Raw genomic sequence first — 10908 nt, forward strand, 5'->3', positions numbered from 1 at the left:
AGTCATCCCGTCCAGTGTTGTGCCACTCATGTGCTGCCAGCGACTCAGTGATTAGATTAACTTGAGGAGGCTATGGGAGACCAGACATCTTTGGGCTTTGTTTAAAATTATTATTATTATTTTTTAAATCCTTTTTATCTGGTGGTGTGGTAAAGACTTTGGACTTCCAGCCCTGAGCATTTAGACTCATATCCCACTACTGACACCATTGTGACCATGAGCAGGCCACTTCACCTGCTTTTGCTCCAACTGGAAAAATAAAAGTGAATCAAACCAATTGTATCTCAGATGTTGTAAGTTGCTTTCGATAAACTTGTCACCCTAGATCAGGGGTCCCCAACTCCAGTGGCTGCAGGTTTTCATTCTAACCCTCTTCTTAACCTGTTTTTTGCTGCTAATTAACTTCTTTTGAATTAACGTTAACTGACTTGCTCTTGAAGACACAGAACCCTTCATTGTTTCTCTTTCCTTTATTAGCAGCCAAACAATAATGAGATACAAAATGAGCCAAAACAACTAGTGTCCTTCACACAATATCTGAAAATAAAGAAAGGTGAAGGTCTCAGGATTGTTGATCTGTTCAGGTCCCCAAAACATTTTATCAGAGCTCTTAGAAAAGAGAAAATTAGCAATTTTGGAAATGTTTGCTATTACACAATGAGAGCAGCAACAAGCCATAGTATTAAACAACAGGGATCGGCACCTAATTAAGCAGCTGGTTGGAGTGAAATTGATTGGAGTTTGAGGCCCTGACTTAGTTGGTCTCCCATTTCACATTTCTGTTTGGGTGCCATTTAATGAAAGAAATGAAGCAATTCAGAGGAATGATGAAGAAGTTCAGGGGAACACATCTTTAAAAAACAATTCAATTCGAATTAATTCAAAAGAAGTTAATTAGCAGCAAAAACAGGTCACTAATTAAGAAAAGGGTTAGAATGAAAACCTGCAGCCACAGCGGTCCTCCATGAAGTTGGGGACCACTGATCTAGGGTGACAAGTTTATCAAAAGCAACTTACAACATCTGAAATACATCCATCCATCCATCATCCAACCTGTTATATCTTAACACAGGGTCACAGGGGTCTGCTGGAGCCAATCCCAGCCAACACAGGGCGCAAGGCAGGAACAAACCCAGGCAGGGCACCAGCCCAACACAGGGCACACACCCACACACCAAGCACACACTAGGGACAATTTAGGATTGCCAATCGACCTAACCTGCATGTCTTTGGACTGTGGGAGGAAACCCACGCAGACACGAGGAGAACATGCAAACTCCCCGTAGGGAGGACCTGGGAAGCGAAACTGGGTCTCCTAACTACGAGGCAGCAGTGCTACCCCTGCACCACCATGCCACCCATCTGAGATACAATTGGTTTGATTTACTTTTATTTTTCCAGTTGGAGCAAAAGCAGCTTGCTCATGGTCACAATGGTGTCAGTAGTGGGATATGAGTTTGAACGCTCAGCATTGGAGCCACTGTGGCCCTCCAGGACCGGAGTTGGGGACCCATGCCCAAGATGATAATAACAATCCATTACATCAGGCAGTGAGGCTTAATGGTCATGGCTTTGGATCGCAAAACCTAAGGCTGTCAGTTCAAATCTCACTACTTGTGACAACAAGCAAGTCACTTGACCTGCTGGAGCTCCAATTTCTAATGTAACCAGTTGTATCTTAAATGTAGTCAGTCACCTTGGATAAAGGGCGCTAGCCAAATAAGAATAAGCAGAATCTGATTTTTTCAAAAGTGTGCCACATGAAGACATTGATTCCTCGATACACTTTAAAAACGTTCCTCGACTGTGTTCTGTGGTTCCTCGTAGACCCATTTGCTTAACAAAGAACCGTTTTGCATATAAAATTGGTTCTTTGCCGATGTTTCTAATGAGTGGACAAAACAGAAGTGTTTAAAGTGTAGTAGGCAGGATACTGACAGAGCAAGAAAAACCTGAAGTCAGCCTTTGTGATTGTGTGCAGTAAGAGTCCTTTTAAAAAAACCAGGAGTATTTCACCCAGCCGATATCATCTGTGCTTGGTAATTTATGGAGCCTGCAGATTGAAATTAATGAAGGTTCTTTCTGGAACCTTCAAGGTGGATGGCTCCCGAAATGGCATCGCGCTGAAGGTCCACCTTTATTTTTAAGAGTGTAGATGGGTGGGCATGACATTCTGATGCTTTTCATGAAGAAGGTCAAAACGAACCCAACTCTCAATTTTATCCTTCTATTTAAAGAAACATTTATGTCGACCTGACAGTTTTTTAAATTCATCTTTTACTGTTGGCTTCTGGGTGCCTTGATGTTGTGTGTAGGCACGTGGAGTGGTGCAGTGGTTAATGCTTTGGACTTCCGAGGCTGTGAGTTCAAATCCCGATACGGTGTGACCCTGAGCAAGTCACTTCACCCGCTTGTGCTGCAACTGGAAAACACGTATATAAAAAAATGGAAACCAATTATATCTTAAACATTGTAAATCGCTTTGGGTCAAGTAAATAATATTAAGAGTATGGAAATAAGGGTACAGTCTGATTATATAACGGCAATGCCAATAAATGGAAGAAGGCGTCAGACACATAATAAGGAAGCAGTACGACACCCCCGAGTATAGCAAATGAAAGTCGTATCTTCAATATGAACTTACGTGGTTTGGGAGAAGTATTAGTGTTAAGTACGTCGCCTAGATGCGCCTCCTGGAAGGCGCTATACACACCAAGAAGAATCTGCGGCATCACTCACCAAAACCCTTGCAGTTCGAGCACGCCCCTGCGCGCGTGCCCGCGCCCGTGCGTGCGTGTCTTTTATTGTTGGTAAAACCTGATGTCCGTAGCTTTTCTGCTGCTTCCTTGAGGCTAAAGCAATAAAGGGAGTAATTAGAATGCTAAAGACAGATGTAAATAAAAGGAATGAGACAGTGGTGACAGATGAGTCGACTGTGGGTCAGCCTCTCATCAAGAAACCCAGTTGGTAGCAAATGACACCGCTCTCCATGCCAGTGGCCTTAGGCAACAAACTACAGGGACTGGCTTGGCAAAATTACTTTCAATAGCAGAGCGACAGAGGAGCCCCCCAGAAAAAAAAAAAGACCAGAAAAATGGAAATGCCATTTGAGTTCTACGCGCTGCTTATGAGATCAATTCGGGAAAACGCGTTGGGCTAAAAGCTCGTCCGAATCGAACGATTAAATTGTTAGCAATTGCGCTTTTATCTCAGCTACAAATGTATACAAATCTCTGTGAACAAAGCATACGTAACGGATTGGTTTTACTCATTTTTATTCATCTCCCAAACACAACCGGCCATAAGATGCTACATTTACATTCAGATATTATTGCTACACCTACTTTTTGGCAGACGTCTTCATTCAAGTCAACTTATAACGTCTGAGATGAATTGCTTACATTTCCTTTGTTTTTTTTTTTTTCAATTGGATCACAAGGAGGTGACGTACCTTGCTCAGGGTCAAACACTGTCAAAAGCATGACTTAAACCTAGGAGTCTGATGTCTTACGCCACAGCGTCGAAATACGAAACATACGGAACTTTAAACTTACACCAAGTTTCATTTCTGTCTTAATTATTCTGAAATCAGCAGCCAAGCAAAAAAAAAAAGGCTATTGAATTGTCAAGACAGAAAAAAACAAAAATATAATGAAGGCTTCTTCTAAACCCACTCAAGCATCCTAACCCACTTATCCTCAAGGCTAGTTAGGATGCGGTGGTCATGCCAGTCCATCCCCGGGGCACATTCACTTGGAAACCCCAAAGAACAAACGAGCGCCGCAAAAGAGAAGTCCCATCCAGCACTCTAAGCTATGAAATGGATCTATCTATTATATAGCGTATTTCACATCTGTCAGTTGATCGAGTATATAGCACCTTTCCTATCTATCTTTTAAATAGCGTCTTAATGATCTATTATATAGCGTCTTTCCTATCTATCCATCTATCAGTTGATCGATCGAGCATATACCACCTTTCTTATCTATTATATAGTGTCTAACATATCTACCTATATAGTGCCTTTCATATCTATGTAGCTATTATATAGTGCCTTTCTTATCTATTTATGTATTTATTCTTCTTTCTGGGTACATAATGCGTTTTTGTTTTCTCTTGGTATCTTTAGGCATCATATAGTGTCTTTTATTATCTATCACTCTATCTATCTATATAGTTAGTTAGGCAGTCAGTCATTATCCAACCCGCTATATCCTAACACAGGGTCACGGGGGTCTGCTGGAGCCAATCCCAGCCAACACAGGGCGCAAGGCAGGAACAAATCCCGGGCAGGGCGCCAGCCCACCGCAGATCTATCTATAAATCTACTGCATAAAGAGAAAATAATTTGTCAAACGATTTCTACAAACTCCTTAATTCGTGATCATTAACACCTTGACACAAACATCCTTCCTTTCTATCAAAAAATATCAAAACGCTTAGCTGGTCAGCATGTCCGTCCGTCTCCTAAGGATAACCAAAAAAGTCCGTGTGCACCTGCCGAGCACCACACCAGCCGCAGGTTCTGCACATAATGGATACTAATATACAACACACGAGTCTATGTATACAAATAATATAACATGTTAGAGTTGGTGTTTAGAATTATTTGTTTTGATTTATTTTTAATTTTCCTTTAAAAGGCAGGCAATATGGCGTATAGTGGTTATTGCGTTGGTTACGAGGTCGTGGGTTCAAATCGTGCCATTGACACTGTGTGATCCTAAGCAAGTCACTTCACCTGCCTGTGCTCTAGCTGGAGGAAACTAAAATAATAATAACTGTAACCAAATGTGTATCACATGGCGTAAGTCGCCTTGGATAAATAAAGTCGATAGACAGATAATAATTTTTAAGGGAAAATAGTGAAAATGAGGAATAAACGTGCAGAAGTTGCTAACTGCATCTTAAACGTTCGTTGAAGACGATCTTATTTCGATTATATTTGAAAGTGATGATTAGCGGTTACAGGCTTTTCCTATTCCATTTCAAATTCGAAAGAAACTGTTTTAAAAAGAAAGCTTGATCATGGGCAAGGCGCTATATAAACGAAATGTATAAATTATTATTATTAACAGCCAAAGTACTTTAAGACAAAGATTTTATCAAGTTTAAAAAGTACATAATCAGATTGACCGGTATTATGGACTAATCTAACTTTATATGTTCTTTAAAATAAAATAATGTGTTCTCATTTTACATATTAGTAATACACAACTGAATTTAAGTAATTTTAAATTATTGTAGGTATTTATCTATTCTGTTTAATTAAAACATAACTTAAAAAATCTTTGCCTCCAGAGTCGTTGTGCAAGTATTCAGCCAATTAATCAGTTTTGTAAAACCAAAAATTAAATATAGGAGTCAAAGTGCTGACTTGAATAAGGAGCAACACACGCCGACGCAACATAAGGACATCACACGGACTTTCTTGTGCGATCCTTAGAAGTCGGACGGACAAGCTGAGCAGTTAACCGTTTTTGACATTTTATGATAAAAGTGAAAGATGATGATGATGATGATGTCAATGTGTAAATTATCAAGAGTTACTGAGGTTGTAGAAATCTTTGTCAATTTGTTTCCTCTTTATGTATTAGATATATAGAGAGACAGTGCCATATAATAAAAGGCACTGTATGTCGCCTAAAAGTATATACCAACAGAAAACAAACACATTTACATGAGATACTCAGATAAAAAAACAGATACATTGACAGATAGATATGAAAGGCAGTATACAATAGATACGCATGGAAGGCGATAGACAGACAGACAGACAGACAGACAGACAGACAGATAGATAGATAGATAGATAGATAGATAGATAGATAGATAGATAGATAGATAGATAGATAGATAGATAGATAAAGGGGTTATATTATAGAGAGATGAATAAATAGACAGATCTGAAAGGCACTTTATAATAGATTGATAGATGTTTATTTGTCCCCAGGGGAAATATAGCTTTTTGCATAGGAGACATAGACAAAAAAGGAATTACAGTATATCATAAACTCATAAAAATTAAGGTACTATACAGTAAGATACTATATATACAATAGTAAATAGACTTATAGATATGAAATGCAAAGAAAGCCACTACTGTATATAAGCGATAGACAGCAATGAAAGGCATTACATAATAGATGGAATATGCTACATAAGATATAGACTGACGCATAGGCTACTGTAAATAGATAGATAGGAAAGGCCCGGCCCTATATAATAGTAATCGATAGAAAATGTCCTGTATAAAAGGTTAAAATGTAAGGAACTATACAGTAATACATAGTAGATAGACGTAAGTATAATTAGCCGAAGTTCCTGGCCTTGACGGTTTAAATAAAGAGGGAACAACTTTCATTTGGAAATTCAACATGGCTGAAAACAAGCCTACGACGAGACAAAATGAGATACTCTTACACAAAATCTTTGATTCAATGAGACAATCTGTTTCCTTTGGTAAGTTGAGAAGAAAACGCCGCACATGTGGCCCTAGATGAGAACCTGTTTCGGCCGATACAAAACTTTCTGCGTGCTGATGACGATTTCGTCGCCCATTGCACTCTTGCTGCCTGATGGGAATTGTAGTTTATGCGTCTGCGCTACTTTTTGGGTTGATTTTCCCCGTTACAACTGCTATCCCTGATCTACTTTTCACCCGCTTTATTTAAGATGGAGCAAGAAAAAGACTGATATAAAATTGATTGAAAACAGAGCCAGCTTACGATTTTATTTATATGGAGTCACTATATAGTATAGTATAGTATAGTATAGTATAGTATAGTATAGTATAGTAGATAGATAGATAGATACCACAACCCTTACCTTTCAGCACACTTTACGGTTTTGAAGATTTATTAAACTGCCCAAATTCAGTTGTGCCAAGTTTAAAGAGATTTACCCAATTTTGCTGCCAAATCGGCTTCAACGAAGTTCTGAATTAAAGATCTGAATACTTAGAGGAATGTGAGATTTCATTTTTAACTTTTTATAAACTTTTCTAAAGACATGTCTTCACTTTGTCATTATGACTTATTAAGTGTATATATTAATGGGACAAATGTCAAATGTATCCACTTAAAATGAAATTTACAACATGAAACGTGTACAGAAGGCGCCTGAATACTTTCTGAATCCATTGCAGAAATATCTAAAATGGATATGAAAGGCACGATAAAAGAAATAGTTATATCCATTCATTTTCCACATTGCTTATCCTGTTGAAGGTCGCGGAGGCTCTTTCATTTAATAATAATAATGTTTTCTTTTCACAAATCTGCTTGTTATCGTAATATATAATTATAGCACATGTTTTAAAATCGCCCCATCGTATGTTGTGTCCTTTATTTAACTTGCTAAATGTGCGTCGGTTTTATAAAAATCGAAAGTACAAAAAATAAACCCAAATACACCGGCTATTGAGCGGCATAAGTTAATATAAATGAAAACGTTTAGATTCCCAAATTATTCCACTTTCAGCATAATTTATACATTTTGATAAAAGTCGTTTTTCCTTACAGCCTCTGGACCCTCGCCCGCCATCACGGCGTTGTCTGAAACTTCCAGCACTAAACATTCTTTAGCTGACCTCACAATATTCTCTCCTCCTGACAAGTGTGGCACTCAGAATTCCTCCAAACGCTGAAAGGTACGAAATAAACAGCCCTGTGACTGATGGAGAAGTTTGTTTGTCTCCGTCTTTCTGATCTCTCACTTAATGAGGCGCTCGCTACAACTTCGGCTTTTTTTTTCTGTCTGCTGCAACTGATCCTTCAGATTCTCCTTTGCCTTTTTTTTCCCATGGAAAACAAAAAAATCAGAGAATTATAACTGCTGACAAAAAGTGCACAATAAAAAACGACGACTTTCATTATCAAAGGCCTAAGGTAGAGTTTTCTGATCAGAGGAGTCTGAAAATTACAGCTGCTCATGGAGGGAGCGGCGGCGGCGGCGGGCCAAAAAAGAAAAACACAGAAAGTCTTTCAACACTCAGCAATTAGATTAATAGCACTGGGGCTGCGGAGACGCAAGTTCATCATTCGGAGATACAAATAAGTTTTATATGAAATATCAAAGGAGCGGCGGTCTGTTATGTGGTGGAGTGCGGAGGGCGCGCCTTAGTCACAAAATAAACAGCAACAGATAAAATCCTTAAAAAAAAGTGACGGCAACAGAATGAAATCGCGGAGGAAGGATAGCAAATCAGAAACTTTCAAGGTAAAATAAAAGATAGCGCGTTTAAAAATAGAGCAAACTCGAGAGAAATCCAGCTACTATTTAGTGTTTTTTTTATAACTATGTATCTATTATATAGCGCCTTTCGTATCTCCATTCAATCAATCTCTCGATCTCTGTTAAATAGTGCCTTCCATGATATTATATCGGATATTTGATATTTCTCTAGCAATCAATCTCCATTACATCGTGCATTTCATCCATCTATCTTTTATAAAGGGTCTTTTCTATAATTTATCAGTCTTTGTCATATAGTGTCTTTCATAGTGTTACAGCATGTCAGCATGTCTTTCATATCTATCTACCTATTTACAGGTATTATACAGTGCCTTTAATATCTATCTATTATATAGTGTCTTTCATATCTATCTATCTATCTATCTATCTATCTATCTATCATACCTCTAGCTATTATGGAGTTTCTTTACTATGTCCCTACCAAGCTATCAATTGCAATTAAATATTGTCTTTCATATCTATCTATCAATTATAATAGGGCCTTTCATATGTAGCTATGTGTTTATCATATAGTGCCTACAGCTGTTGTGAAGCACTTTTGCTATTCCCCTACCAAGAAATGTATTGCTATTATGCAGTGCCTTTCACAGCTTTCTACCAATATCTGTTTTATATAATGCCTTTCATATCTAAAGATATATCATATTTTTTTTTTCATCTCTATTCTCGACCAATCTATTTATCTCTATTATATAGTCCATTTCAGGCCTATCTGTAATAGAGTGCCCTTCAGATCTGTATCACTCATTTTGTCCCTCAGTTTTATACTGTATAACACCTTTTCTATCACTCTACGAAACTATGTATCTCCATTATGCAGTGCCTTTTATATCTATTTATATCAGTGGTTCTCAACCTGTGGGGCGGGCCCCCCTAGGGGGGCACAAAGTAACAAAAAGGGGGGTGCGATGATGTGAAATAAAGAAAACAAGAATCAAAAATATGAAAAAAATATCTGTTGAGACCAAAACAAATAAACTTAAACTACAGTACATTCTGATACTAGAACAATAAATATAGAGTTAGATAAATGTCGATAAAAGTTAAGTAGGTATAATAAAATATGCATCTACATTTCAAAAAAATGTTAGGGGGGCACAATTAAAACTGTTATGAAAACTTGGGTTGCAAATACTTAAAAGGTTGAGAAACGCTGATTTATATACTATCTATTATATAGTACTATAATATATTTTATATGGTACCTTTCATATCTACTAGCTGTGGATGGCCTTTTGGATCGCTCTACCAAGTTGTGCATTTCTATAATATAGCGTCTTTCATATGTATCTTTCGTCTCTCTATCTATTATATAGGATTTTTCATACCCAAGATATTTATCTCTCATATAGTGCCTTTCATTTCTATCTGTTATGGATTGCCTTTCATTTTTCTCTCCTGAGCTATTTATCTATTATCTTTATAGATCCATCTATTTTATTTATATAGTGCCTTTCATACCTACAGTATCTATCTTTCATATCTCTCTCTTATAGAGTCAGTCATTGTTCAACCTGCTACATCCTAACACAGGGTCACAGGGGTCTGCTGGAGCCAATCCCAACCAGCACAGGGCGCAAGGCAGGAACAAACCTCGGGCAGTGCGCCAGCCCACCGCAGGGCACACACACACACACCAAGCACACACAAGGGACAATTTAGGATCGCCAATGTACCTAACTTGCATGTCATTGGACTGTGGGAGGAAACCCACGCAGACACGGGGAGAACATGCAAACTCCACGCAGGGAGGACCCGGGAAGTGAACCCACTGCGCCACCGTGCTGCCCCTCTTATAGGGTGTGTTTAGTTTTTCTCTGCCATGCTGTATATGTCTGTTATGCAGTGTCTGTCATATTTCTCTGTTAATCAATCTTTCTTTTTTACATACTACCATTCATATTTATTTATTACACATTGCCTTTCGTGTATATCTATTATAGAGGACCTTTCATTTTTTCTATCCATCCATCTCTCTCTGCCTTTATTATATTGTGTCTTTCATTTCCAGTTTATAGAGACTTCATTCAGTGCATTTCATGTACATCTGTTGTGGTGTGCCGTTTGTAAGGCTCTAGAAAGGCATCGGTTTCTCTTATGTCATGCCGTTCATATCTTTCTGTCAATCCGTCTGTTTTATATAGTGCCCTTCATTCTCATCTATTGTACTGCGCCTTCAGAAAGTCTTGAGACCCCTTCACTTTTACACATCTTGTTACCATGCAGCCATATTCTAAAATTATTCCAATTCATTTTTTCCCTCATCCAGCAACACTCGATACGCCAGAATGACAAAGTGAAAACAAGAGTTTAGGAGTTTTTGCAAGTTTATTAAAAATAAAACATGGAAATTTCCCATTGCCACAAGTCTTCAGAAGGGGCTTTGACACTTGAGATGTGGCTCAGGTGCACCTCCTCCCTACTGATCATCACTGAGATTGTTTGGAGTCCACCTGTGATCAGTTTCACTTGAATGGATTGACTAGAAAAGGCTCTTGTCTGTCTCGAGAAGGTCTAGAGGTGAGCAAACAAGATGTGAAGTGGAAGGAAATGTGAGCAGAGTGCAGAGACAGGATCTGAGGAAGCACAGTGGCGTCCATAATTCTTATGAGGAATACGTCTGGAACAACGACGACTCATCCTGAGGCTGGT

This window comes from Polypterus senegalus, chromosome 4, assembly GCF_016835505.1.
Source record: "Polypterus senegalus isolate Bchr_013 chromosome 4, ASM1683550v1, whole genome shotgun sequence".
Lineage (NCBI taxonomy): Eukaryota > Metazoa > Chordata > Cladistia > Polypteriformes > Polypteridae > Polypterus > Polypterus senegalus.